The sequence below is a fragment of the Anolis carolinensis genome, chromosome 1, assembly GCF_035594765.1.
Source record: "Anolis carolinensis isolate JA03-04 chromosome 1, rAnoCar3.1.pri, whole genome shotgun sequence".
Taxonomy (NCBI): domain Eukaryota; kingdom Metazoa; phylum Chordata; class Lepidosauria; order Squamata; family Dactyloidae; genus Anolis; species Anolis carolinensis.
Window position 1 is genome coordinate 243,245,054 of NC_085841.1, and position 27,797 is coordinate 243,272,850.

Below are 27,797 nucleotides of genomic sequence, written 5' to 3' on the forward strand. Positions count from 1 at the left end.
GCACTGTAATAAAGTCTTGTTGTTGTTGTAATGCTTACATGGAATGAACTATGAACATTTCATCTGATGTGATTAATAATTCATATAAGTTGAAAGATATAATGATTAATAAGTTCTATAAGCTGTGTACATGATGTATAATGATTCATGAATTATGCAAGTTAAAAGACAACTGTGCATGTCTAAAAGATTACAAGAGTAATGGCCATTTGTTGGGGGTTCTTTGGTTGTGTTTTTCCTGAATGGCAGAAGGGGGTTGGATTGGATGGTCCCTGAGGTCTTCCACTGAAATACTGTTAAGTTTATTTTGGTTTAAATGTTCTTTATTTTAAATATTTTATTGTTCTTTCTTTTCCATTTTCTTTTTGCTCTATAAGTGAGATATGTGCAGTGTGCATAGAACTGTGCTCATGCTTTTTTTTAATTATTTCGCACAAACATTCTCCATCCATCTGCCACTGGCCTGGCCTGTCTGTCAAATTTTAAAACACAATGTCTCAAAAAAGTTTGCCCATGCCTGATATATATGTGTGTGTGTGTGTAAAATATTATATATAATATAATATATAAACATTTCTTGGGGTTCCACAAGAAACTATACTTTAAAAAGGGTGGCTGAAAAAGTTTGAGAAACCCTGATCTAAGATCCTTACATTGTAAACTATGCTTCCAACTCAGCACAATGTTATATGAATCAGTTGAACTAGGCATGTAAATTGCCCCTAGATTTCTGCTTATTTTTAAACCAACAGAGCAAAATAATGCATCTATGATACTATCCAACAAACAGACAGTTATGTATAAGGATAGGTAGATCTTACCAATTTGCATTCTTCTAAATTTGAATTTTTAAAAACTTAATTTCTTCCTTTCAAATTAATGATAATTTTCCTCCAGTTCCCACCCATACCCCCACTGTGAATTTATCTGAATGTTCTGAAAACACAAATTCAATCTGATCTGGCCAAATAAATAGGTACAGATTTTCCCAGTATAAGAGTAATCATGTTGGATATGTCTGTCATACACAATATGGCCCCCTTATCCATACATTTGATATCCACTGTTCCACTTACCCATGCTACAAAAAATATTTCACCCTGAAAGTGTTTGTGGGCCACTCTAGACTTTCCAGTGTGATTCTATGGTATGCTTCAGATCCACGTATAGTCAAAATATAGAGTTTGCTATAACCTGTGGTTTAATTATGAACAGACAGGTCTTGCCAATATATAAAAAATTATTTAAACAAACTCTAAACAGAATTTTTACCCATTTCTAGTTATGGCCTTGTGAAATGGACCAACCAATTTAAAGACTGAGAATGGAATCTATCTCAGATACTTTCCCCCCAAAACTGGTAACAGGGAAGACATGATGATGATGAAGATGATGAAGAAGAAGATGATGATGATGATACATAAATACATACATACAAATCAATATGACCATAGGCCAATACTGGCTTCTGGAGTCTGAATTGATTTTATTTATTTTCCTTTCAAATTGATGTCCAGGTCAAACCATCTTCAAAGATTGTACCTGGAGGATTTGGGGAAAAAAAGCCCTGAACCTGTGGCTTTTCAAGGACATGTACAAATAACTCCATCTTTGTGCAGGACCAGCTCCACAGCCCATAAAACCACAAGAAGAGTGTGTGTGTCTTTGTGCACAGGCACCTCCATTAATCTCAGTGCTTTGAGATCTTCCATATGCTGGGGGCTGCATTGTTTAATAAATTATTTTGTACTTGGCAGTGGACCCATTCTGAAGAACCGCTTGAGGAATCTTCTGTGCTGTGCTCAAAACCGCACCCTGTTTCAGAGAAGAGTGCCAGTGTAGCTGGGAGAAAACATTCCCAGAGCATTGGGGTGCGGATGTTTTGCAGGCTTTAGTCTATTTGACCCTTTTTAGCATAGCTTGCAACTCCTCCTTCATATCATCAGTAGCCAGTGGCAGAACAACATAATCTCTTTCTTTTAAAAAAGCAGCACTTGAATTCTTAAAACAAACACAAAACCCCTCTGTCCTGCATGAACTGAAAGAAAAATCACAAATTACAATGGGAAATGGCCATAGTGTAGTTCTGCCTAGAAAAATGTCGTGCTATGTCTCCTCAATACATGATCTCAACAATGATGGCCAGTATAATTGTTTGGTTTTGGAGTGGAGGGGCAACAGACAGTTCTGATATAATATTTGTGCTGTTCAGAATTCCAGTAATACGAAGGCTGGAGTGTGTAATCCATGGATGATAGCAATGTGGAAAGAAAAATGAAGGTGAATGGCTCAGGCTCATCTAGAATCCCAAACCCACTATGAATGTACCCATTTTCCTTCCTTTGGCAAAGACATTGCTCCATAGACTTTCTCTATAATCTCTCTTTAGAGTGTTGGCTCATGCTTCTAAAATAAAGGAAATGTATAGAACATGGGAAACTCCTTACCTGGCAAGGCTTATGAAAATGTTAGACTTATAATAACAGATATGAAGCCAGAAAATACCCAACATGTATTCTTAGCAGGCACTACTGGACTGTGTATATGCATCTGGGTTATTTGTTTGTTTCTCATTTTAAAAAATAATCTCACTTGAAATAGGCTTCATTCTCTTTTTTACATTAAGCTTGACTATGGACCTCTTCTCACGGGGCCCCATTTTGCTGCTTTTGGCCGGGCCTGGATGTGGACTGCCGAGTGTCATCAGGTGATGCTCGGAAGGCCCTGCCCACATCCCTCCCAAAGCAGAGGTGAAGCACCAGAAGGCAATTCCTCAAATAGCTTCATGCTCAATTCCCATGACTGCCAATAGAAAAAAACATCCCCCAATATTTTCCTACTGAACAGGATACAGTGGAACCTTGACTTAAGAGTGTCCCAACTTGAGTGTTTTGAGTTAAGAGCCATTGCTCAGCCTGGTTTTGCTTTCAGATATAAGAAGCATTTTGAGTTAAGAGCTAGCACCATAGTACAAGGCTTTAGGGCTCCAAGGGAACAGCCTCAATGCCTCCTGCCTCTTGAGCTTGCCAGCTTGGGAGATTGCTGTCCTCTGTGCTCTTGTCCACTTTGAGGAATTTTGGGTTAGTTCATTTTGTGTGTTTTTTTATTACTGGTATGTTTAGCTTCATGAAGAGAGAGAGGGAGAGAGAGCAAGAGAGGGAGGAGGGTGGAATGAGTACGGTATGAAGAAAATGATGCTTCTGCCTCTTCACTTTGTGCTTGTGCTTCTTTGCTTCTACGATTTTAAAGTTTATCTTTTTTGTTATTCCATGTTGTAAAGGAATAAGAACGACTAAGGTTCTTTCAGGCAGGGGGAATCTTTTTATCCCACCGCTGCCACCAATTTGCGAAGGAGCTAATAATGACTGCCACCAATTTGTAAAGATGCAACCACCAAAGACTTTTACTTTTTTTCTTTCTTCTTCATATTCACTTTAGATGGTAACACAACTTGGTTTATAATATATGCGACAGAGGCTTAGATGTTGGAGGAACAATAACAAGTTTATTCAGGCACAGAGCTTAGTGGTTGCAATGTTGTTTCTCCTTAGAGGCACTTTTATTAACAGTTACAATACTAGAATGAGGTGAGTCAAACTCCCTAAAGTGTCACTTCTTTTACTTAAAGTAGTTAGTACTTCTGCCTCTGCTACTTTTAAACTGCAGTCACCCCTGTGATATATGATCACAGATTCTCTGTTCCTTACCAGGACATAGACTACATTAAATAAGTCACCAAACTTATTTTAAACCGACTCAAAATGAACAATTGAGTCTCCTTGATCCCCTCAACCTAGGATCAATCTTCCCTGTGCCTCATCAGAGCACAGACTAAATCCCTTTTTTAAACTCTGCACTTCTTGAACAAAACAGCAGTTGGCTCCACCTACTTCTCCATGGCAACCAGCCTCTGAGTGCTGAGATGCAATAACTGTAATACTTACCCTTTTAAAACACAAACACACAGTTAAACATAACATCTGTAAACCAAAAATTCATACTTCATTACACATGTGAATGTGCATTTATACATTTTTTGTTATTTAAAAACACAGAACAAAAATGCGGGGGGAGTTCGGAGGGCCAAAATGGATTAATAGCATTTCAATGTATTTCAAAAAGGAAAATTCAATCTGGGATAAGAGCAATTTAAGTTAAGAGCTCAGCCACGGAATGAATTAAACTCTTAACTCAATGTATCACTGTACTATGCAGTCCCCATGTTTCCTCCTGTGTTGACATGAGCACCCTGACATCTTTTAAAAGTACCTTGGATGTAACAATTGGCAATTGAAATTAGTACTAAGTTACAAAAGAAAATGCGTTGTCATTTAGAATGTGTTGTAAAACAGAAAAGCCCGTCTTTGGGGTTTGTGTGTTGGTATATGTAATTTTGGCTAGATGTTAAGGGAAATTAATATTCCCTACAATTGACCTATCTCTCAACAAGACTTCTTTAAAATTTCTCATTAATCAGAATAAAGTAAGTATGCATATTTAAATTCTAATAATTATTCATAAAACAAAGTACAGTCTGCCCTCTGTATCTACAGATTCTATATTCATGGATTCAATCACCATGGTTAAAAACATCCTCAGCTCCCTCTTCAAAAGTCCAAAAAGCAAATTTTGATTTTGCCATTTTATAAAGGGGATATCAGTTTACATTGTACATATAATGTGAGCTGAGCATCCATGTGCTGTAACAAACATGTATTTCACCAATTGGAGGAGTAAGTCTTAAAATAGCATGCTAAACTTATTGACTGGTATGCTGTTAATAATAATAATATAAATTTAAATGCCCTAAAGGTACCAGATCCTGTCTGTTCTTGGGAGCTAACCAGGGAGACCACCAATGAATACCAGGTGCTGTAGGTTCCATGCCAGAGGATAGGAACTGGCAGAACTACTCTCTGAGTATTCCTTCTCTAAGAAAACTTTATAAAATTAATGGAATTCACATAAGTTGGCAGATGTCTTGAAGGCATATATGTGCACTAGACTTTCATCATTGCAATTCATTTTTATGGCTACAGCATAGGTCTTCCAACCATACAATGACTAAAGCCTTCCCACCTCCAACTCAACTTGGAGGAAATGCAGTTTACTCTAACAATGTCATTCTATGACTCCCCTCTACACTGCCATATAATGCAGTTTGAAACCGCATTATATGGCAGTGCAGCTGGGCAATGTCATTCTATGACCCTCCTCCTCCCCTGTATACTGCCATATAATGAGGTTTGAAACTGCATTATATGGCAGTGTAGCTGGGGCCTTAGTTGTCCTAAGCCCTCATCACACTTACCTATTTCAGTATCCTAGGATGCTTCCACCCTGTCTTGTGGACCCCGCACCAGCCATCACATGACATTGTGTGACTTCCGGCAGAGGCCCTGACCCAACCGGGGTGGAAGCATGATGCTTCCCACGTGAAATGGGGAAAGCATTGGCAATAGCGAGCTGCACTCGGGGTGACAGATTCACCCCACTCTTTTTCCTCCGAAGCCAGGCAAAGCAGGACACCACCTGGTCTTTATGATGAAGTCCATAGAACAGGGGGCAAATAGGGATGTATCCACCTACTTCTTTGTGGTTAGATGCACTGGAAGGTTGCAGTTTGCAAAAAGCTCACAATGACTCTCCCAAGGTGTCTGTAGATGTCTGTCACAGTACTTCAATCTACAGGAAAATAACTGGACATGCCCCAGGCTGTGGTGGCTGAACTACTCACAAGGTAGATTTTTGGGAGTGGTACTGGGAAATGCAGCTACAGATATGCAAGATCTCAGCTGCATTCTTATGAAGGATCTCAGCCTTCATTGATTTTAGGACTTTGTGGCTGGAAGACAGAGGGGTGTTTATAGAGAAGGGGAGCAGAAACAAAGTTCAACAACAAGAATTTAAGATACAACCATTGAGTTTAAGATACAACCATTGTTCAAAGCATTGCAAGGCATCACTTGAATCATTTGAAAATACCAATTTATTAGAAAACAGTACGGCTGAGTCAAATTCCTACTTACTGCATAAACTGATTTGGCTGCTGCTCAGACAATTAGTCTTTCAGTGTCATCAAGATTGTCTCACGTCTTTAAAAACCAAAGCAGAGACAAAAACAATCAACACCAGCTAGATAACGTTCATAAACTACTGGCACCAGGCACCATGGCTCCTAATCCCATATCTTCAAAAATAAGACAAAACCAGAGATAAACTAGCATTTATAGAGATGTCAAATTTATGGCTGCAGAAGTAGAGGAGATCTTACTTTTCCATCCATAGTTTTTAAATCAATTTCCTCTTTTTAAAAAGTAATATAAATAGTTCACTGAATTTATAGTTCTTGCAAAATTCCATAGCACTCTAGAAGCACCCAACAAATTTAGGGATCTCTCCTTTTATTTGTGAGACTTCCAATGATAATTCGTTGCCTCTTCTTTCTAGTTTCTTCTCGGTGGTATCATTAAGTAGTTAATTATCCTTTTCTTTTTAAATTATGCAATTGGATACTCTGCACTGTTCCTAATGGTCCACATTCACCTTTGGCAAACTTAACGTCTTGCTTTCCTGTCAATTTATTATCTGAATTCTTTGGAATTATTGATCTAAATCCAGTTGCTAGTCGCAGCTCAATTGACTCATTCAGTCAATTGCAGGATCATAATTTCAGGAAATCTCATGGATGCAATAGGTCTAGACAAGCTGGGACTAGTAGGTGGATTTAGGCATTAAAGTTATCAACTTTTAAAAAATATCAGCAAGCCTTTCTTCTGAACTCTCAGAATGTAAAACAGAAAATAAGTAATCACTCAAAGAAATAAGGACAGGGTTGAAAATCAAGCAACGGTCCAAATAGTGTTGGACTGCATTTTCCAGCATTCCCAACCATGGCTTTTCCAGCTAGCAGTGATGGAAATTATAGTTTTATATTTGTGTACCTGTATGCTCATTGTACAATGTGGGCACAGTATATTATTTGAGAACACAGACATGCTGGACCACTCTAACAACTACCACATCAGACGACACAGGGAAGCAATTGAAATCCACAAGCATGTGGTCAATTTCAACAGAAAGGAGGAAATGAACAAAATCTAGTTACAAGTATTTTAAAAACTCTAAAATCAGGACAACAAATAAAGAACAGCATTCTGAAAGCAGGGGAATTCCAGACATGAAACAATCAGGGCCAGCTAACACCTCCCAACAAAGGATTCCCAAAAGCAGGAATTAGCCAGGCCTTGAAGCTGCAAGGCCTTTAAATGCTAATCAATTAGAACATTCACACTTGCCTCCAACAGACTAGAGTTCTTTCTCCCACCCTGGACCTTCCACAGATATATAAACCCCCTTGCTTAGTTTCCAATATACCTCACAACTTCTGAGAATGCCTGCCATAGATGTGGGCAAAACTTCTGGAACATGGCCACACAGCCATGATTCTGGCCATGAAAGCCTTCAACAACACATATGTTAATATTTCCCCCTTTTTTGTTACCTTTTGCTTTTCTATAACTGATGTATTCTTCCAAAGAGAATACGAGAGAGACAGAAAACTTACAGACAGGTCTTTAAAAAGTAATTACACCATGTGTTTGTATATCTTTTTAAAACCTTTAGCTGTATCTACCATACACAATTATAGCACTCTTATACCAACTTAACTGTTATGGTTCTACCAGATGGAAGTGTAAGATCTTTTTGTGTTCTGTCAAAGCAGTACGCTAGAGAATTGCATATATAACATTGAGCCATGTCCGTTAAAGTGGCATTAAACTATTATAATTTTGCAATGTGCACACACACAGAAACACTTGTCTGTCTGAAATCTGGCAAACCTGAATCCTTAGACAGTCAATAGAACACCTAAACACGTGGTGCAACTGCACAGGCAGGCCTGACCACTAAGCAGTGCCGGATCTTGTTCAGTGCCACTGGGCAACCACTTTTACCATCCCCTCCCATTCTCCAGGTCACGAGGGGTGAATTACCTGGAGCGACGAGGAGGGGGGAAGGGAGGAATCACCCCTCTTCTCCCCCTCTATTCCCTGATCCTAGAAAATGTGGGATGGCAGTTTAAACTGTTTCAGCCTGTTCCATCTTTGGAATTGGCCCAACTGTTTACATATGCCCAAAATTCATTATTGTTCCAAATTCTTTCCTAGGATTTGGAGTATCCTACAACATTAGTAAATGCGAGTTAAGGCTGCATTAAGGTCGTCTTGTCCACATGTTACCGTGGATCAGCTCCATGTAGCATTTGGCCGTTATTGAGCTGCTTTGGGGTCCATAATATGTGGTCAGTGTAGAAGCACTTCCTGAAGATTAGAATCAAAGCTGAATCCAGGAGCTCTGAGCCATAATCCCAGACACTTGAAGGAAAGTCTGTTTTCATCCAAATCAAGTCATATATATTCTGCTAGCCTGATAGTTCTCATAGCTAAGAGATTTCTCTTCTACCTCAATTAAGCTTCAATCTGAAAACTATCAAATAGCCCATTACTGATTCCAAGCAGTTTTGGAACTTTTGGAGCTTCTTTAGATCAGATTGCCAAGGAGAGACACAGCAACTATCATCCTGTTGATGGTTTACACACACCTAAGATCTTTTACACATGTATCTGTCATTTTTTGGCTATGGTAACTTCTGTCACCATTGCTAAAGTTGTGTAGGAAGAGTTTTTCAAGTGTAACTGTTGCACAAGGCATTACAAAATTCTGGTGAAGATACTATTTGCCCGTATCTTCATTGCACCATTTGATTCCCAGCAATCCAGGATTCTCCTTTTCTGAGCTTACTGACCCTCAAGAGGCATGGGGTCTTTTTTTTTACATTTTTTTCAAATAATTTGACTATTTTTTGCATTCCTAGCAAAACCACAGGTAATTACACAGTAACAGTATTCAGTAGAATAATCGTGTATCACAATCACCACCAAGAAGAAAGACTTCTTCTGGACACCCTGTTTGGGCACAACTGGTCAGAACAGACAATATTGATCAGCCATTTTGACACAGTATAAAGGAGCTTCCTGTGTTCTTATGATACCGTCCCTTTCTTGTGGCAGACAAATAGTTCACTGCACTATGATAACCTCATCAAAACTCTATCAAAGATGGCAAGAGGGAAATAAAGGGGAACCAATTGTGTATTTATATGTATATTTTTATCAATGTTTAATGTATTTAATTTTAACTGATTGAATTGTTTGTAATATTTTTATATTGTGTTTTATTGTAAGACGACCTGAGTCTCCTATGGGTAAGAAGGGCCAGATATAAGCATTGTAATAAAATAAATAATAATTAATAAATAAACAGTTATAACTATTTTGTCCTCTGCAGGTAAGATGGGTAGTAGAAAAAAAGTGAAGAAGAAAAAGGTTGCTACAAGCAGAGTCATAGGGACTAACGGTGCATCTCCATTGTACAATTGATGCAGTTTGACAATGTTATCTCAATTCTATGGAATTATGGGATTTGTCATTTCACGAGGCACCAGTACTCTTTGACAAAAAAAGCTAAAGAATTTTTTCAATGACAGTTTCCAAGATTCTACAGCAATGAGCCATGGCAGTAAAAGTGATGTTAAGCTGAATTAAGTCTGTAGTGTAGCTGTGCCCCAGGTCAGCCAGTCAGCAATAGGCATTCCTTTCTGTAGAACAAGCTGAGGCCCTACCAACTTGTCACCCATGTAAAAGGGCTTGGTTACAAATCCCATCCATGCATACATTCCTTTATTTATATCCCACCTTTTCCTAAATAGTTCAGGGCAACTCATCACTCATAGGTGCTACAGCCAACCATGAAAGCTGCCAGCCAATACATCAAGATGATTTCTACTGTAATATATACCCTTGACTTGATGAGATAGAAAGACATTTTTGAGAAAGTTCCCTCATGACACCTCATTTCAGAGTATGTGGGGCAGGAACAACGGATTCTGGCAAGTTTTCAAGAAAGCAAATACAGAAAATGTATGAGATCCATGAGGCTCCCTCTTGTTTAATGTAATCCACTAGAACTATGTAGTGTAGATATAAAGAAGAGTCCAGATACTTGTTACAAATCAGTAGGTGGCAACAGGTTATGGGATGGGGATTGATGAATGACCTCCAGGGACCAGAGTCACAGCCCTCAAATTGGAGACAACCTGCAACATTGTGAGACATGGATATGGTGTCTCTCTCACTCACAGCACTGATTCAGACCTTTTTAGCTTCTGCTCACCACTATCTCCAGAGCCCTCTGAGCAGTGCCATATTTAAGACAAATGAGGCCCTGTGCTAATTATATTATGAAGCCCCTTACTTGGAACCTGAAGGAGGTAGGCCCAGCAGGCCTACATTGCCTTTTTGTGGCACACTCCCATAGACTATCAAGTTCTCAATATGTCTGGAATTGCTCCGAAACAGAACACCTTCCAACTTAGAATTGCACCACATAAGCAAAATCCATCATAATTTTTTTTTTGGTAGAAAGATGGATCCCCTGGCCAAGCACAACCTAAGCACAGTGGTAAATCTGTTACTTCATCTGAGGCATAGAAGGACAACAAGTGGACAAGACATCAAGGGCTTGTGAAACCTGGAGATGATCCTGCAAGTTTTGTGTTGTGGTGCTTCAGAACTGGTTCTAAATCTGAGTTGATCTATCTCAGAAATAATGTTTCCTTTATTTTGACACCAGACAGTTAACAGAGTTATGACATTGTGAAAGCTGTTTGGTCTAGATTTAAATCCAACTCATTTAGACTAAATTCACCATCCTTATCATCACAGAGAATTATTTTAATAGTCACTGAGCTGTGTGCTTCCCTGGCTGCAATGCTGCAGTCATTTCTCCTCGCAAATGCTGATAGAACTATCTTTAGCTATGTCCTGTTATCAGAGAGATGTCTCATTCATTTCCAGTCCCTTGCCTTTGGTGGGATAAAGTAAGTCCTTCTGAGAATCCATTTGATTTGAAGGCTGATCTGTCAAGGTCATAAGCTGGTAAAAAAGAGGGGTCAGGGAAGAGAAATTAAAGATGGAAAGGAATATTAAATGTCACTGTTGTGGAGAAATAGGAAATGCAATAATGTTGCTCTTCCTATTCTTTTACATCTTATTTACCTTGACAAATATAAACTTTTGACATAGGCCCTGTTCGCCCATCTTCTTAGTGAGAGGATCATGTAAACATTCTATTGGGGAAAACTAACATGCATGTTGTCTGGAGGCCACCACCCTCCATGTAAAAACTGTGTGAAATTCCCCCACTATGGAGTGTGAACTTAATTTTCTCCAGAACAGGAACATCTGGTTGAAGTCAGGAAGTAGATGCTGGCTAGATTGGGTGACCCGGGGGATCCTATAGTTAATGCACCCTTACCTCATCAGTAGGTGTCACTGTAGTAGAGGATAGAAGTCTAATGGAAGGAACATTTCAAGAGGGAATAGAAAGACAGAATCCCAGTCATCCAACCAGAAGTAGGAGCTGGCTCAGTTTTGCCCAGTTCTAGCCAGGAGAACAGTGATGGAGCTTGGTTTATGAGTTGCTTATAAGGAGGCTATAGGAAATGAGAGATTAAGGAAATGAATCATTATGTGATTACAAAGACATGTGGAGTGCACACATTTGTGGCCTATAATGCTGCTTTGAACAACCATAATTTTTTTTCTACAGGGGCTTTGGGAAAAGTTCCTGCTGAACTCAGATGTGGTAGCGAGTTATAGTTCGCAAATGGAGCTGGAATGAATGTTTTCAGCATGAAATCTTTGAAATATTTCAAGGCCTGTTCAGTTCAGCATTCCTTCTTTATATCAGCATGAGTTGCAGAAAAGTTCTCTTTTCCTTGGGGTGTGTGTTTTTTTCTTTCTCTCAACTTTGAACAAAAATGTAATCCTCTAGGATCTTTTGTTTGCCACCTTCATGAACTCTGATAAAAGCAAGCTGCTTCTAGGAATATCTTGCTCCACCAGCACTTAAGGCTTATTTACTAGTTTTAGTGAGCACCAGCCTGCCTATTATGGAAAGATGTTTGTACCCAGAGAATAGAAAACCTGCCCCTTTAATTCGATTCCAGTCCTATAGCCATGGCTAACTTTTCATCTGGGCTATTTTTCATATAATATGCTAAAACCACAGGAGCTCTTCCACCAAGCCATGCTGTTTAAACCCTGGCAAAGATCCATACATTCAAACTCCTCTGCAAAACCAGTTGACTTCTGTGGTACATGTAGTTTCCTGAAGGGAGGGTTAAGAACTCTAGAGTGATGGACTTCTACTTCATGAAGTTTCTTCCACAGGATTATGGTACAAGGTGCAACTGGAGTTGGATGGAGCAGGAAAAGCTGCATGGTTCCCTTCCCAAAGAGCTTCCACCACAAGTGTGTCCAATGCACACATCTCACCATTTCAGTTTTCTCTATCTGTTGCCTTCAATGGCATATACTGTTGCCTTTAACAGTATGTGCGATGAACTAGAAATACAGCCATTAAACCATGCAAAGAATGGGACTCTTAATAGATGTCAAATGTGATGCAAATAAAGCATGTGTAATTTTCATCACATAGGAAGTTTTGTTGCATTGAAGGTAGACATTTTCTTACCAGAAGCCTTAGGAAATGCAAAAAGCTACTCCCATCATTCAACCAAATTTTGTTCGATCCCTCGCCATTATGGATCTCTCCCTGGAGAAAGATACAGTATCTAAATTGCTATGTGCCAACATCAGACATCCCTTGTATCAATAATGCATATATTCAAGTAGTTGGGTATATTAAGAGTTATAGTAATCTGAATATTTACTTAGTTAAACTCAAAGTGCCTTAATTTCACCAATGTATTATCACTGAAATGCATTGGAACAGAATCAACCTAAGTATGAGTTATTCGGCTTTACTCGTTTGTGGACTGTGCTACATATTCAACATTGTTGATACATAAACAGTCTACTGTAAAGCTAACACCAGAGCGAATAGCACTGTGGAGACTTCTTTTCCAGATGTCCCTAATTTATAACGATATTGTGTATTTTAAATTCAGATTCAGATACTCATTACTAATAGGCATTGTATCAGAATGATACATTTAACTTAGGGTTAGGAGGCAAGCCCTTTACAGTCCCCAAAGACTGCTTCCTACATCTTAGTCTTCCCATTGTAGTGTTCACCTAATTGCTTCCAGTGTTGTTTGGAACAAACCAGCGTTTCCATGTCTGCATTGACTTGGAAAGGTTAACTTGTAACTGTATCAAGGGATTTCTAATGCTTAGGTGTATGAAGTCATGTTGTCCCAAGAATGATAACACAATGAAGAGATAAATCAGCGTGATAACACAATAAAGAGGTAAATCACTCCCTCACACTTAGAGGAATATTCTTTAAAGACTTATAAGAAAAAACACATGTAACATTTAAGCAAAAATTTCCCAAAGAGACTTAAAGAATGTTATCAAAAAAGGAAGTTGGAATCTGCTGAGAGCAACCCACTGGAAATTTTTAAAAACTGCTCAAAAGAGAATGGAAGACTTTGGGAAATCATTGGAAGGATGTTGACCATATGACTAACTGAAAAGCAGGCTAGGTAAACTGGAATTACACCTCATCTGGAAGCAGTTTTGAAGCTCACGTGTAATGAGAACAGGCTTGCTCTTAGTGCAGTTCCTGTGCACTGTATCAGCAATCATCTTAGTGGACATTCCAAACAAATATACAAACAAAAATCCTGCTTATAATCACCTTTCAGTGGCCCAAATAGATATCAAAACACTTCAACTCCAAGATATGTCTCTATCCCATAAAGGTAAAGGTAAAGGTTTTGCCTGACGTTAAGTCCAGTCATGTCTGACTCTGGGGGTTGGTGCTCATCTCCATTTCTAAGCCGAAGAGCCGGCGTTGTCCGTAGACACCTCCAGGGTCATGTGGCTGGCATATATAACTTCTGTTATATATCTCTGCGTTACTCCCCCCCGAAACATCTATCCTCTAAACTGCCCCACTCTCATATGTCCCTGTCCACATTGAGTACCCCTCTGTCCCTCTCACTCCGGGTTTTATCTTTGTGTTCATGCGGCCTGCTCTTGTCTTACTGTTTCTTGATTTCTTGATGTGATGTCTATTATTATCTATTGTATTACTTTTAATTATGTTATGATATGCTGTTTTATATTTTATTATATTGTATTGCTTTGGGCATGGCCCCATGTTAGCTGCCCCGAGTCCCCGCTGGGGAGATGGTGGCGGGGTATAAATAAAGTTTTATTATTATTATTATTATTATTATTATTATTATTATTATTATTATTATATCTGTATGGAGCGCCGTTACCTTCCTGCCAGAGCTGTACCTATTGATCTACTCACATTGGCATGTTTTTGAACTGCTAGGTTGGCAGAAGCTGGAGCAACAGCAAGCGCTCACTACGCTCCAGGGATTTGAACCTGGGACCTTTCGGTCTGCAAGTTCAGCAGCTCAGTGCTTTAACACACTTCGCCACCGGGGCTCCTCTGTCCCATACTGCCACAATAATGTTCAGAGCTTTGAAGCAATGAATCAGTTAACACTGGAGGTTTGGGGAAAACAGTTGCTAAAATGAAGAGGCTGGGGAACTGATCATTTATTCACCTATTTGTGGTGGTGAAATGTCAATTAGAAAAATATGGCTTTAGATGTTTCCTGCTAGAAGCTGAAGCACTCATATGATTGCATTCAGTGATGAGAAAGATGTATCCTTCATAGATGATGATGATGATGATGATGATGATGATGATGATGATGATGATGATGATTATTATCATCATCCTTCATAGATGAGAAACTGTGACACACACACACACACATACACAAAGTTGCTGGACTGTATCACTCATCAACCCTGAGAATGGACGATTGCACTTGTGGCAGATGGAAGTTTCTATTGACATCTTGTAGATCACATGTCACCCACTCCTGTCCTGTTGAATTAACTGTGACTGCATTTTATTCCTTCATCATTCCAGAATGACTAGGGGAACTTCTGACACCAATTCTTCATGCACCTTTTGCCATAGCATTCAGTTTCCTACATTCATTCATTTGCACAGTCACACGGCCCTAAGTATTGCACATATTTGTTTTGGCAGCTGATAAAACTTTGTAAAGAAAAAAAACAGCCATCCTCCCCTTCTGTTTGCTTTTTTCTCTGGTTCTTTCATCAATGATCACAAATTCATACCCTCTTCTTCTTCATTCACACAGTCGTTTCCAACTCTTCATGACCTCATGGACCAGTCCACGTCAGAGCTCCCTGTCGGCCATGGCCACCCCCAGCTCCTTCAAGTTCAAGCCATCTTGCCCTTGGTCAGCGTCTCTTCCTTTTTCCTTCCATTTTCCCCAGCATCATGATCTTTTCCAAGCTTTCCTGTCTTCTCATGATGTGGCCAAAATACTTCAACTTTGCCTCCAAAATCCTTCCTTCCAGTGAGCAGCCGGGCATTATTTCCTGGAGTATGGACTAGTTGGATCTTCTTGCGGTCCAAGGCACTCTCAGGATTTTCCTCCAGCACCAAAGTTCGAAGGCATCTATCTTCATACACAAGTTGGTATAGTACTATAGAAAGAAACCTGATGAAATTGTGTTTACAATCACTAAAATAATCTTGCTTTCATTTCATGTATGCACTTTTGAGAAAAGAAAGAAAATGTGAAGGAATGGAAAATTGTGGCAATTTGTACATGCACATTTCTGGAGAAAATTCAGAAATAAATTCAGAAACAGGCCATTTTGAATGCTTCAGTTTCATTTTGGAAATAAGATCAAAATGGCTAATGATTCAGAGCTCACTAATGCCAGAAAATTTGGATGAACTGAAACATTCTTAATTGTTTCATTACTTGCTTGCACATACCAGAATACTGGGATGAGACACAGCGTGGGAAAACAAAGCAAAACTAGAGAGGCAATTTATTAATTATACAAGATTTATAGGTTATATATGTTACAGTCTTGAGAGCACCAAGTGACATGACTTACTTTGTCATGTCACTTGCTATCCATGAGAACTGATGTCCCCTGCACTTTGAGACACTCCTATGAAAATTACCATGAGATCTTTGTCATCAGGAGACTTCTTTTAAAAAAATTGTACAATGTGAATGGCAAAAAACCAATATTTTGTAAAGAAAACCAGAGTATTTTATGTAAAGTTCACATATTCTGCAGAAACAAACATTTTATTTTGCAAAGGAAAACTACAAACATATTTTCACAAAAGTCCCCAAATGCGCCTCCAAAATCAATCAATAATGTGGGAGAATCCCTGTGACTTTACCCAGGAAGCAGAAAACTTTTGGAATTATTTGTTCTTGCATCAAGAATTCTCTGCCACAGGGAATTCTCTTTCCAAATTTCATTTCCCAGAGTTCTGCTTACCACCTTGTGCCATCACCACCCCCTTCTCCTCCTTCCTGAAAGTTTTGGTGGGGGAAAACCCATGTTCATTCTCTAAAGGGATTTTGAGATAAAAGGGGATTGTTGGAAGTTGAATCAACTCTATGAGGAAGGCAAAGCTGAGAGGCAGTAACTCAAAGTTTACCTAGTAGGTTTCTTCTTCTTCTTCTTCTTATTATTATTATTATTATTATTATTATTATTATTATTGACACAACGACGTTGTATGACACAGCAAACAAGATAGATATGCTGGATTTCGTTTCACAAAATCACAAGTCAAACACTTCCCAAGTGTCTAGGACTGTGTGATGTATTTTCGGATGATGCGTGCAGATCCCAGTAAGGTGGCCTTTTGCAGTTGGCAGATCGTAATTTTGTCAATGTCTATTGTTTCCAAATGCCGGCTGAGATCTTTTGGCACGGCACCCAGTGTGCCCATCACCACTGGGACCACCTGCACTGGTTTCTGCCAGAGTCTTTGAAGTTCAATCTTGAGGTCCTGATAGCGGCTGAGTTTTTCCTGTTGTTTTTCTTCAATGCGACTGTCACCTGGGATGGCAACATCAATGATCCAAACCTTGTTCTTTTCCACAACTGTGATGTCTGGTGTGTTGTGTTCCAGAACTTTGTCAGTCTGGATTCGGAAGTCCCACAGTATCTTTGCGTGTTCATTTTCCACAACCTTTGCAGGTTTGTGATCCCACCAGTTCTTAACTGCAGGGAGGTGATACTTGAGGCATAGGTTCCAATGAATCATTTGGGCCACATAGTTGTGCCTCTGTTTGTAGTCTGTCTGTGCAATTTTCTTACAGCAGCTGAGGATATGATCAATGGTTTCATCGGTTTCCTTGCACAGTCTGCACTTTGGGTCATCAGCTGATTTTTCGATCTTGGCCTTGATTGCATTTGTTCTGATGGCTTATTATTATTATTATTATTATTATTATTATTATTATTATTATTATTATGTCAAAGGCTGGATGGGCATCTGTTAGGGGTGCTTTGACTATGCTTTTCCTGCTTGGCAGAAGGGGTTGAACTGGATGCCCGTAAGGTTTTCCAGTGAAATAGTACTGTTAAGTTTATGTTGATGAAAATTCCCTAAAAATCAGTGGATGTGCAAATCTTTCTGAAACTTAGGGATAATGATGTCCTGGTTTTATTTTATCATTGAAAATAGGAATCCAAGGAACTGGCTCTTGTAGGTTTTCTTTTAATGTTGTTCATAAAAACTTTTTAAAATTCCCAGAAATCAGTGGATAAGTCAAACATTCTGAAACTTGGAGTGGGAGCAGGGGATTACAGTGGTAAATGTCTTCTACCATAATGAAAATTTCGTTATATTGTTACAGTTATGATATGAACTCCCTAAAGATATTTTAGAAACACTTTAGAAATGATTCTCTGCCTCCCCCCAATTTAGTAATGAGCATTGAAACTTTTTTTTCCTCAATCACACCGGTCTAGTCTAGAATATAGGAAGACATTTTGTAAATAAAATTATCCTCTTTCTAAAATGCCAATATTATTTGTTGGTGTGAATTTTTTACTCTCAAATTAATTCAGTTGATCATACTCTAGTAATCAGCTGAAATAAACAGAGATTAATATATCCCCTTTCATTTTTTTAAAATGGCACTAAATTAATTTTCACTTGGTTTGAGGTAGAATAATCGTTATGCTCAGAAGGCAAATGCACGCTACTGGAAAGACTCTTGAATAAGGGGTTAGGTTTTTGTAACCTAAAGCTTTAATCCTCCAATGCTGAGTGATTAACAAAAAGCAAGAAGTGATTTTGAATTATTATTATTTTAGAGAATTAGACTTTAGGTAAAGAGTAGCTCTGCAGCTCATTTAATTATTAATGATTTAATTATTAACTTTACTGTGGAAAACATTCATGCAAAAAATCTAACCTAAGTCAATAACATTAATTAGATATTAAATTTAATTAAGTTAACCCTTCTCAATGGAAAATTTCTAACCTGAATTTATTCTGATATATTGATTTTATTCACTCATTTTTATTTAATTCCAGCATTTTTCCTTTATAACTCATCTAGGAAGGATCTTAAACTCTGAATAGTTAATTCATTCCATTAATTCCAATAGAACTGAAGCCCTAACTAACTTCAATCAAATTTTGACCCCTGAATTATTTCGAGCATGCCACTTGTGATCTCATCATATGGGCTAATTTGCCCTTCATATGCCAGTTCCTCTCCCCTTTTGCCATGGAACTCATTACATAATGTACATCTATTTCCAGCAAGGCTCCATAGCAATAGCGGAGAGGAACCGGCGTATGCTGCCTTCATGGCAACACGGGAGGCCGAGTGGTGGATGCTTCACCCCATGGGATGGGGCCAAAGGTAAGTCATGCGATGCGGGGCATGGGGTTCTCCATGCTGCTACCTCTTGCTGGGACCCCACAGATTTGTCAAGATGGGTGCCGAATCCCAACATTAATGTGATAAGGTCCTTGGTGTATGTACACTACAAACTTCACATTCCCTTGAGACTTCCAATTCAGCAAGGTAGGAATGCTGTGGATCTCTAAAACAGGATTCTCACCAACCTGCAATGAAAAGGAACCTTTAAGTTAAACCATGGAAGAAAAAATGGTGTGAAACCAATATTTGTTTGCAATATATTTATACACACATTCTCTCAGGCTTTGTTCAGTCTAGTGCATCTCTAATGTCAATTTGAATATTCTGATTCGTTTGAAGGGGGGAGGGGTCCTTCAGAGCTGATACCATGCACCATGTTTCATAAGCAATGCTGCATTAAATCTGTATACCTGTGCTTTTTCTTCTTATAGTTACTTGGCTCCTGTATGCATTTCTGGAATTGTTTTTGTTAGTTACTGTTGCTAAATCACACTACATTTGTGCATAGCCAGATGTGGAGTCCCCTGGAATTCTACCAACATTGCTTGGGCATGTAAAACCTTTTAAAAGTCAGTAAATTAAAACTAGGTTCCATATTTTTAAATCAGATCATCCTCATCCAGCAAACAAAAACAAGATTATTTTGCTGTTAACTTCTTGGGTGGTATAATTCAACAGAGTCAAAGCAAGTGTGCTGTGGGCAGACAACTGAGGATTATGCACATACAGTGATGACTGGTCTATTGTCTAGTAACTGCAATGTCTATATCAAAGCTTCGTAAACCAATTAAAGCTTGATAAAGTTACTTTGGGTATTATCATTCTTAGGATGCAGTAACCCTTCTAGTTGGTGAGTTCTGGAAGATGTAGTCTTTCTTAGTCTTGGGATCCAAAGGAGTCAAAGGCAGTGTGCCACTGAATCCCAGCTTCTGTTATGCAGCTATGGCAGAAAAGGGAAACATGACTGCCAAAGCTTTTTAACAGGCTTTTCAGAGACTTCTGGTGGGGACACTTGGATGAAGGATATTAGAACAGCTGAGACTGGGCTTATTCAGGAAGGGTTGTGTTTTGAAATGGGTGTTTGTGTGCATATGCATGTGTGTTGGTGAAATTGGATACTATGGAGGATATGAAGCTAAAATTCCTTGGGTGAAATACTCTTCATAACTAGGACTTCGGTAAGTAAACATTGCACAAAGGAGCATGCTGAACTTATTTTAGTAATGCTTCCCCCCACCCTCAGCTGTGTAATGGCAGCCAGATGGTCTTGGTGTGGATCCATCACTGCAACTCAAGCAACAATTGGTTGGGAGGGTGGGGGGACATCTCCCATGTTCCCCTTTTGTATGTAGCCTCCAACTGGCTTGGAAAGCAGCTCCTTTGCATTCTAGTTTTTTCCATTTATTTTAAGGAGTCTTGCATTTTCCTAAACACCCCCCCCCCCCAATACATACACACACACACAGCTGCCACTTTACAGACAACTTCATAGCTGGCCCTTCAGCCAACATATAAGTATTTTGGGGGCAGCCAGAAAGACACAGCTCCATCGTGTCTCATGCATCATCAATTTGGAGCCCCACCCTCTAACTCCAACTGCCACTCTGTGGCCACAGAATGAAGAGGAGACAGCCAGAAAGACACAGCTGTTGTCACCATCAGTTGGGATTGAGCACCGAAACTGATAGAAGGACTAGCAGCTATAGGGTCACAAGGACTAGCAACCCGAACGACACTGCCGTGAAATTTAATTGCAAAAATACCAAAGTCAATATATTATCTGAATTTAAGATATTCAGCCAGAAATGGAAAAGAATAGCACAAGATCATATATTTTGACAAATGATAGATTTGTGTGAAGTCCAAAAGGTGGATCAATGACAAATTGCATAAAGGAATAAAGGGATAAAATAAGTATTAAATATTTTGCATGCAGTTGTCGCCACACAACTTACCCCCATAGAAGAAAGGGGTAGACAGAGTCTTGCCAGAGCAAGATGTAAAGGAAGGCATGCACCAGGAGCCTTGCAATTAGTCTATGTGGCCCCAGTTACTTCTTTTGGTAAGCAAAAAGGCTAAACACAGAGTCCATCCAGACAGGCCTTTAGACCTGTCCAAATGATGCCTTTTGTAAAACCAAATTAATTCAGCTCAAACCAGGTTTTCCCTGAAAGGCTTGGGTCTAATGGGGTATTGGGCCTGTGTGGACTCACTCCCAGGTAATTCCAGAACCAACCAGAACTACCTAGGGGAGAATATCCATTTGCCATCTCGCACCTTTTGGGTTCCTGGAGCCCAAAGTAGTGGAATGACACCCACCCCTCCCCCCAAGACCTCAAAAACAAGCTTTAAAGTTTTTTAAAACTTACCAAGCCACCATTGGGGTGTGTGGCAAGGAGCGATTTTCTTGATGTTAGGTTTATATATGCATAACTGTTAGGTTATGATACCAATATGGTTAGATACTGGTGCAGAATAGCAAAACAAAAGTCTGGGGTTTATTTGAGCAGAGATAAAAACAAATAACTAGCCTCCCTTTCCATTTCAAAGAGTCATACACATAAAATAAACATCAGAGACACCAAAATTAAAATAGTAAAAGTATTTTTACTCACAAGCATGTATGAGGTTGGTCATACAGGTAAAACATCTTAGTTCCAAATATAGTTCAGGATACAGCAAAGCATATCATAGGCCAGGATCATGCATGTCTTATCTCCATCAGGAAACTACATCTCCAAGCATCGTGGAAGGTAGAAGAGTGTGTGGAAGCCTTGTGTGTGAATGGTCATGGTGAAAGAGCGTGTGTGATTGAAAACAAAGAAAGCCTCCTTTATATATACCCAAATTCTAATGTCTACATGATTCTGAGCATGTTCTCAAAGGATGCTTCCCTTACCCACATGCAAACCCCAGATAGGTCCCAGAAATCTTGGAATGCAGCCTTTAGTTTCAAGTTACTACAAACAGGCAAGGCAAACTACACAAATCATACTACTTTTAAATGCATGCATGATTGCTAGAAATCCCAACAGGAGTGATTTTATTGACACGTATTTTTATGTGCCAGGGGAAGTGAAGGGCCACCTTAATGGTGACCTCGTAAGTTTTTTTTACATTTTAAGGCTTGTTTTGAGGAACTTTGGGGTGGCTGAATGCTATCCCAGTAGTTATCAGATGGCATCTACACCTCTTCCCTCAAGAAAGCTTACTAAGTGGGGATTTTCCTTAAGGAATTCCCTTTTTCCAACATAGTGAAAGGGATTAACTTTATAGCAACTTTTAAGAGCAGTTTCATTTACATTAATGGTCAACACATACCCAGGAGTAAGTTCCAATGAATTCGGTGAAACTAATTTCTAAATTTTAGCAGAAAGAAGACATTTTAACATTGCAATTTATGCATCTCCTTATGATAATCATGTCCCCTGCCCCAAATAATATGTCACCTAATTCCTGGATTTGAGTAAATACAGTAGATTCAAGCTAAATCAACGTGCTTCGTCCTGATTTATGTATCCTTCCTTATTCATACATTTTGTCATTTTGGCCACACTCTGATATTGCTTGGCCATGTCTCCCAGTCTTTCTCTGTGGAGTGTTGAATAGTATGATAGGAAGATGCTGTGGCGATAGAATGGGATGCTTTTCTTCAAATGGGATAGGTCATTTTCAAAGATTAAAATTAAAAATCTAGTAAAAATATTCTTGGTTTGGTCTACTCCATGTTTCATAAGTTCTCTACCTTCAGGAAGTTTTTCTCTTTTTTTAAGGATGATTGTTTTAAAGTATGGTAGGGGACTCACAATGAAAAGAGAAATGAGGAGGAAAAAATAGTGACAAAATCATACGTGGTGATGAAGAGTACTCTCAAAAGTTGCTGTTTACATGGTATTTTAGATATGGGTGCCTCTCCTCTCTGGGCTAAAAGGTAAGCAAGCATCATTGTGGAAGTTTGAGAAGCTTCTGAAGTTGTTCTGCACTAGTACACATTCTATCATCAGAGATTATTTAGAAGAAAGCAATATTCCATCCCAAGCTATTCTATGATTCAATGATTCTGTGCTGTACTTGTAGTTATCTACTTGCAGGGGGTTTCTTTTTTCTTGAGGGAACATGCAAAGATGCAATCTTCCTACTTGTAGTGTCTCCATTTTACCATCTTATTTCTCACCTCACTCCCATAGATAGGCAAGGCTGCCTCAGGTCCCTAATGGTGTCCCTCCACAGTCTTACATACACATATGTTTATCTTACATATGTTACCTCAACCAGTAGGCCTTGTAAATCTTGTTTCCAAGATGGTCACAATTTTTATTTATGTTACCAAGACTGTTTGAGAGGGATGAATACATATATATTCCTTTTTTCCTTCACTGGGACTGAAATAAGAAAGTCAAAGATGGCTGTGTTCCAGTTATGAAAATTTCATTACAATTGTTTTAGGGGCTGCTACGAAGATGGTGCCCCTGGAGATCTATATCTCATTTCAGCTTTTCTAAAACATTAAACCTTAAAATATGCCCTTTAGAACTTATCACTGCAGAATAATGAGGCATGACAACTTCACATCTCTGTGTGAAACTAGAATGAACTGGACTTCAAATGTTGATGCGATAACAGGATTTGTGATCTTTTCTACCTTCATCTGTCTATTTATGGCTGTGGCAGAGGATATTTTTTTGGACATTAGTAGCATAGCAACTTGCAATCTACATCCAAACACTTTGCACTTTCAGTGCACATGTGGACACATGCTTAAGCCTTCATTAAAATAAAATTAAACCCAAGAAAAACCAGCCAAAAAAAAAAACCACACACACTTTGCTCGATATTTTATAACTTTTTTTTCAACATCATCCCTTGGATAAGCCAGCAACTTATTTGGAAGGAGCTGTTGCTTTCTGAGAATGTGAGTTCCTAAGAGATAAGATGACCCCGGGTAAAAAGGCAGCTTAATAAAATGCATTAACTCCTGTGGTGCAAAGCTAGCTCTGCCTTCTAGCCAACTAGGTGGTGATTTGAGTCTTGCCCAGCAAGAATTAAAGAAATGAACTAAAGTCCCATTTAAGGACACATGGATCTTTTCACCTAGTTTGTGAGATCTGAATTCATTAATTGCAGCACATTAGCCACAAATGCCAGTTAAGTTTGACTTTCTTATCAGAATATTGTCATGGGTTGGGGAATGACTTTATAGAATTCTGGATGGTCTGAGTGAAGTTTTATGTCACAGGCCTTTGAAACACATGGCTCAAACTAGGGGGTGAAAATGTGAATTTCTCTGTCTCCTTGGGCTGCAAGATTCCCCACCCCTCCTCCCTTCAGCTGCAATATGGATAGCCTGTGGTGAGGGACAATGGGAGTTAAAGTCCAAAACCCTCTGATTAGCCACATTTTCCATCCTTTACACAGATTTAGGGCTGCCAAGCTTTAATATATGCTCCCATTAACATATGCCCCCTTATGTGTCCCCTTGGGATCTTGTGATTATGGTCCTTTGACTCTAGGTGTGGCCAGAGCAAGTATGTGAAAAGCAAGGGGGTTCAGATGGAAACACACATTATTTTCCTAAGCTTTGAATGGAAAGGGGCAAGACGGAAACTGATTGTCCTCCTTGCTTTTAGCAACTGGTCCGAAAGCAGAAGGAAAACAAACAAACAAGCAAGCAAATAGACAGCCAGCATGAGGTCCTTTTTGCATTATCTTGGTCAATTACCCATCCTACATAGATTGCCATTAGAGTTCAATCTAGGCCCATTTATTTATTCCAATATTCATTAAAATGTTTATATCCTGCCCTACATCATGGCATCTCAAGACAAGTAAGTAAATAAATTCAATTTAAACCATTTAAAACTATTTAAATTGTAAGACCAGGTTGCCAAGTAAGACAAGGGACAGAGCTCCCTTATTTCATTTATAAGAAGGAGTTGCTTGTTACCTGGTTGCATGAATACCTGCTGAAAACCCCATCTTCCTCATGGCTAAGAATGTTACAGGAGCCGTTATTTCACTCAGTAATATTAACTGAAAATAATAAAAATGATCTCAAGAGTCTAAAAGCATCTTGAATAATTTAATGTTAACAGTTTGTTGATGTGTTGGAACAGTTTGATACCATGCGCATGAACATTTTGAAAGAAATCAAGAAGTCAAAAAGCCACTTTTAAAATGTACCTGTTCCAAATTACAAACAAATTCAATTTAAGAACAAACCTACAAAACCTGTCTTGTTCAAAACTTGGGGACTGCCTGTACTATAAAAAGAGCCTGATAAGACAAACGAGAGGTACAGTAAAACCCCTTTAACCCATATTTGTGGTTTCACTTACCTGTTCCTGGGGTGAAAAAAATATATCTCTAAAAATAGCTAGGTCCTCCAGGCAATTCAATGGTATAATTCCCCCAGACGTTACCATAGTTTTGTTCTGAAGGGTTTTGCAGATCTCTAGGTTCTCCAGTGCAACTCTTTAGTATGCTGGGACTGGAAGTGAGGTAATTTAATGATGTCTGCTTGTATCCATGTAACCAGCCAGGTTTCATGTAACCAGCCAGGAATGTATCCATCATGTATGAAAGGATACTACAGTCCATTCTCGAAATGTTCAGTAAGGAGCTTAGAATTCTTAACGTACTGGAAATGGGGCATGTGCATTTAACAGACTACTTCACTTGCCTATTATCAGAGAAGGCTATTACTTGAAATAGTTGGGAAGAAATATTGTTTGAATGTGCAGCCTTGTGTTTGGCCATGATAATCCTGTTTAGTAAAATTGTGGACTCCAAAGTGTTAAAGACACATGTGAAGAATTTTCTGTAATATGCTTGCTTTCTGTGTGCTGTAATGGCAGAGAGAAAAAGCTGGTCTCATACTTGTTGGCGAGGAAGTGACTCTGTGAGTCAGCACTCTGCATGAATTCCATTCCTGTACAGCTGGCTTCCTCTCCATCTGGCAAGACGAGAGGCTGAAAGGGAAAAGAAAAGCAACATGGAATGAAGGGGGAAATTAATGGGAATTTGGTAATGTGGGTGCAAAATGGCCCATTGCGTGCACACACACACACACACAAACAAATTACTATTCAGAAATTCAGGTGCAAGTTATTTTACTTCCTGAGGACCAGAATCAAGGTGGCACCCCATCCACCCACCCTTTCCAACAACACAAGCTGACCCAGCCTAGGAGTTAAATCCTACCTTAATATTGATAAGAGGACAACATTCTTCACCATACCTGAAGGTCACAGGTTACCTTAGGGAGCAAGACCAACTTGCCTAAAACACACAACTATGCTTCAACAGAAAGGAATGGTGTTGGAGCTGCTAGTAATGCTCATATCAGTGTGTGGCCTCTGATAAAGCCAACACTGACAAGAATGTGATTTAAGGACCTGCAGTAAACCCATGTATTACATAAGAGATCTCTTTTAGAACCCAATTATCATATATAATTTGGAGCCCTATTTTCTTACCTGAAATAAATTATGTCTTGGGCTTCCAACCAAAGCATATCATAAAATTATGAGGGAGGGCCAATCAGTGTCTACAAAAGTGATTTCTCTGGGCCTCCAGCATGATTCTATGGCCAGCTTCTCAGAGAACCGCCAGCAGAAGGTGACCATGGAATCGCGCTGGAGGCCTACAGAGAACATTTGTCTAGGTGAACATTTGACTAGGTGCTCCTGTGCAGTTCTGGCTCTTTCTGTGTAATTGACCCATGTTCAATGAGCTTGCATAATAAATACAGCTACTGTAAATACAAAAGGAATGTCAGTCCTCTCATACTATATTAGCTCACTCTGATGCCACCCACACTCCAGGGTTCTTAAAATGTGTCTCTTACCACAGGTGCACAGCTTTAATCCTTTTCACACCATCTCAAATCAGCACAAAATGAGGCTCCTTAAAAAAAAGGCAAGAGGGAGGGAGAGCCCACCTCACTGTGGGAAATAATTTATACCTTGCCTAGAGACCGTGACTTGGCAAGAGAAGAAGGACCACAGAGACCGAGCCTTGAATCATCTCTTTCCTTGCTGAACCCTAATGGATTACACATGGGAGTCAGTTTGAGTTCCTTCATTGTGTTTTCTTTCCGTTCTGATTCTGAGCCGTGTATTTGTTTGTGTACACAGGACCTGGCTTGGAATAAGCTTCAACTTGGCAGTCTCCCTCTTGGCAGTCCTAGTCGGCTGCATATCTACTCCATGAGCTATGGATGGGTTTGCCTTTGAAAGACATTCCCTTTAGAGCTGTTGAACGGATCTATCTCATCCTACTTCGTCGATGATTTCGTTACACGCATTTCCCCCTCCTAGTCATTACTTTTAATGGCACCTGGTGGAAAAGGATCCGCCAATAGTATTAGGCTTCAACTGGAGAAAAGGTTTCTGGATTCTGTCTTGTATTTCTAAGAGATACTTTTAAAACAAAGGAAAATAACAACATGCTGAGATCATCCATTACTAAGCATCATGGTGATGATGCCCTAGGTTAGAAGAACATAAGAAGAGCTGCAGTGGGTCAGACCAAAAGCCTGTCTAGTTCAGTATTCTGTTTTTGCAGTAGTTAATAATTTGTGTCTGGGAAACTCTCAAGCAGGACATAAATACAGTTGCAACCTCCACCCTTCCTTCCCCAGCATACTATATCTATATATATATATCCATCTTAAAAGTCACTTCCCGGGCACTACTGTTTCTAGTGACTTGGGAGATTAGGCTTCCAAGCTTCTCATATCCTCTCACACACCATTCTTGGTTTTCTTTGTTTCAAACCAACATTTTCAGAACAGATTAATAACACTGTGGCACGGTTTATCTTTGCACTATTACTGCTGAGCCAGTCACCTGCTAAGGAAAAACGTTTACTTGTTGAGAGGAAATGAACGATGCCTTAAATACAGAATTGGGTCAGTTCTTCAAGCTGTGTGTGGCTTGCAGGGAAACGTATTAGAAAGCAAATAAGGTGCTTCCTGTGA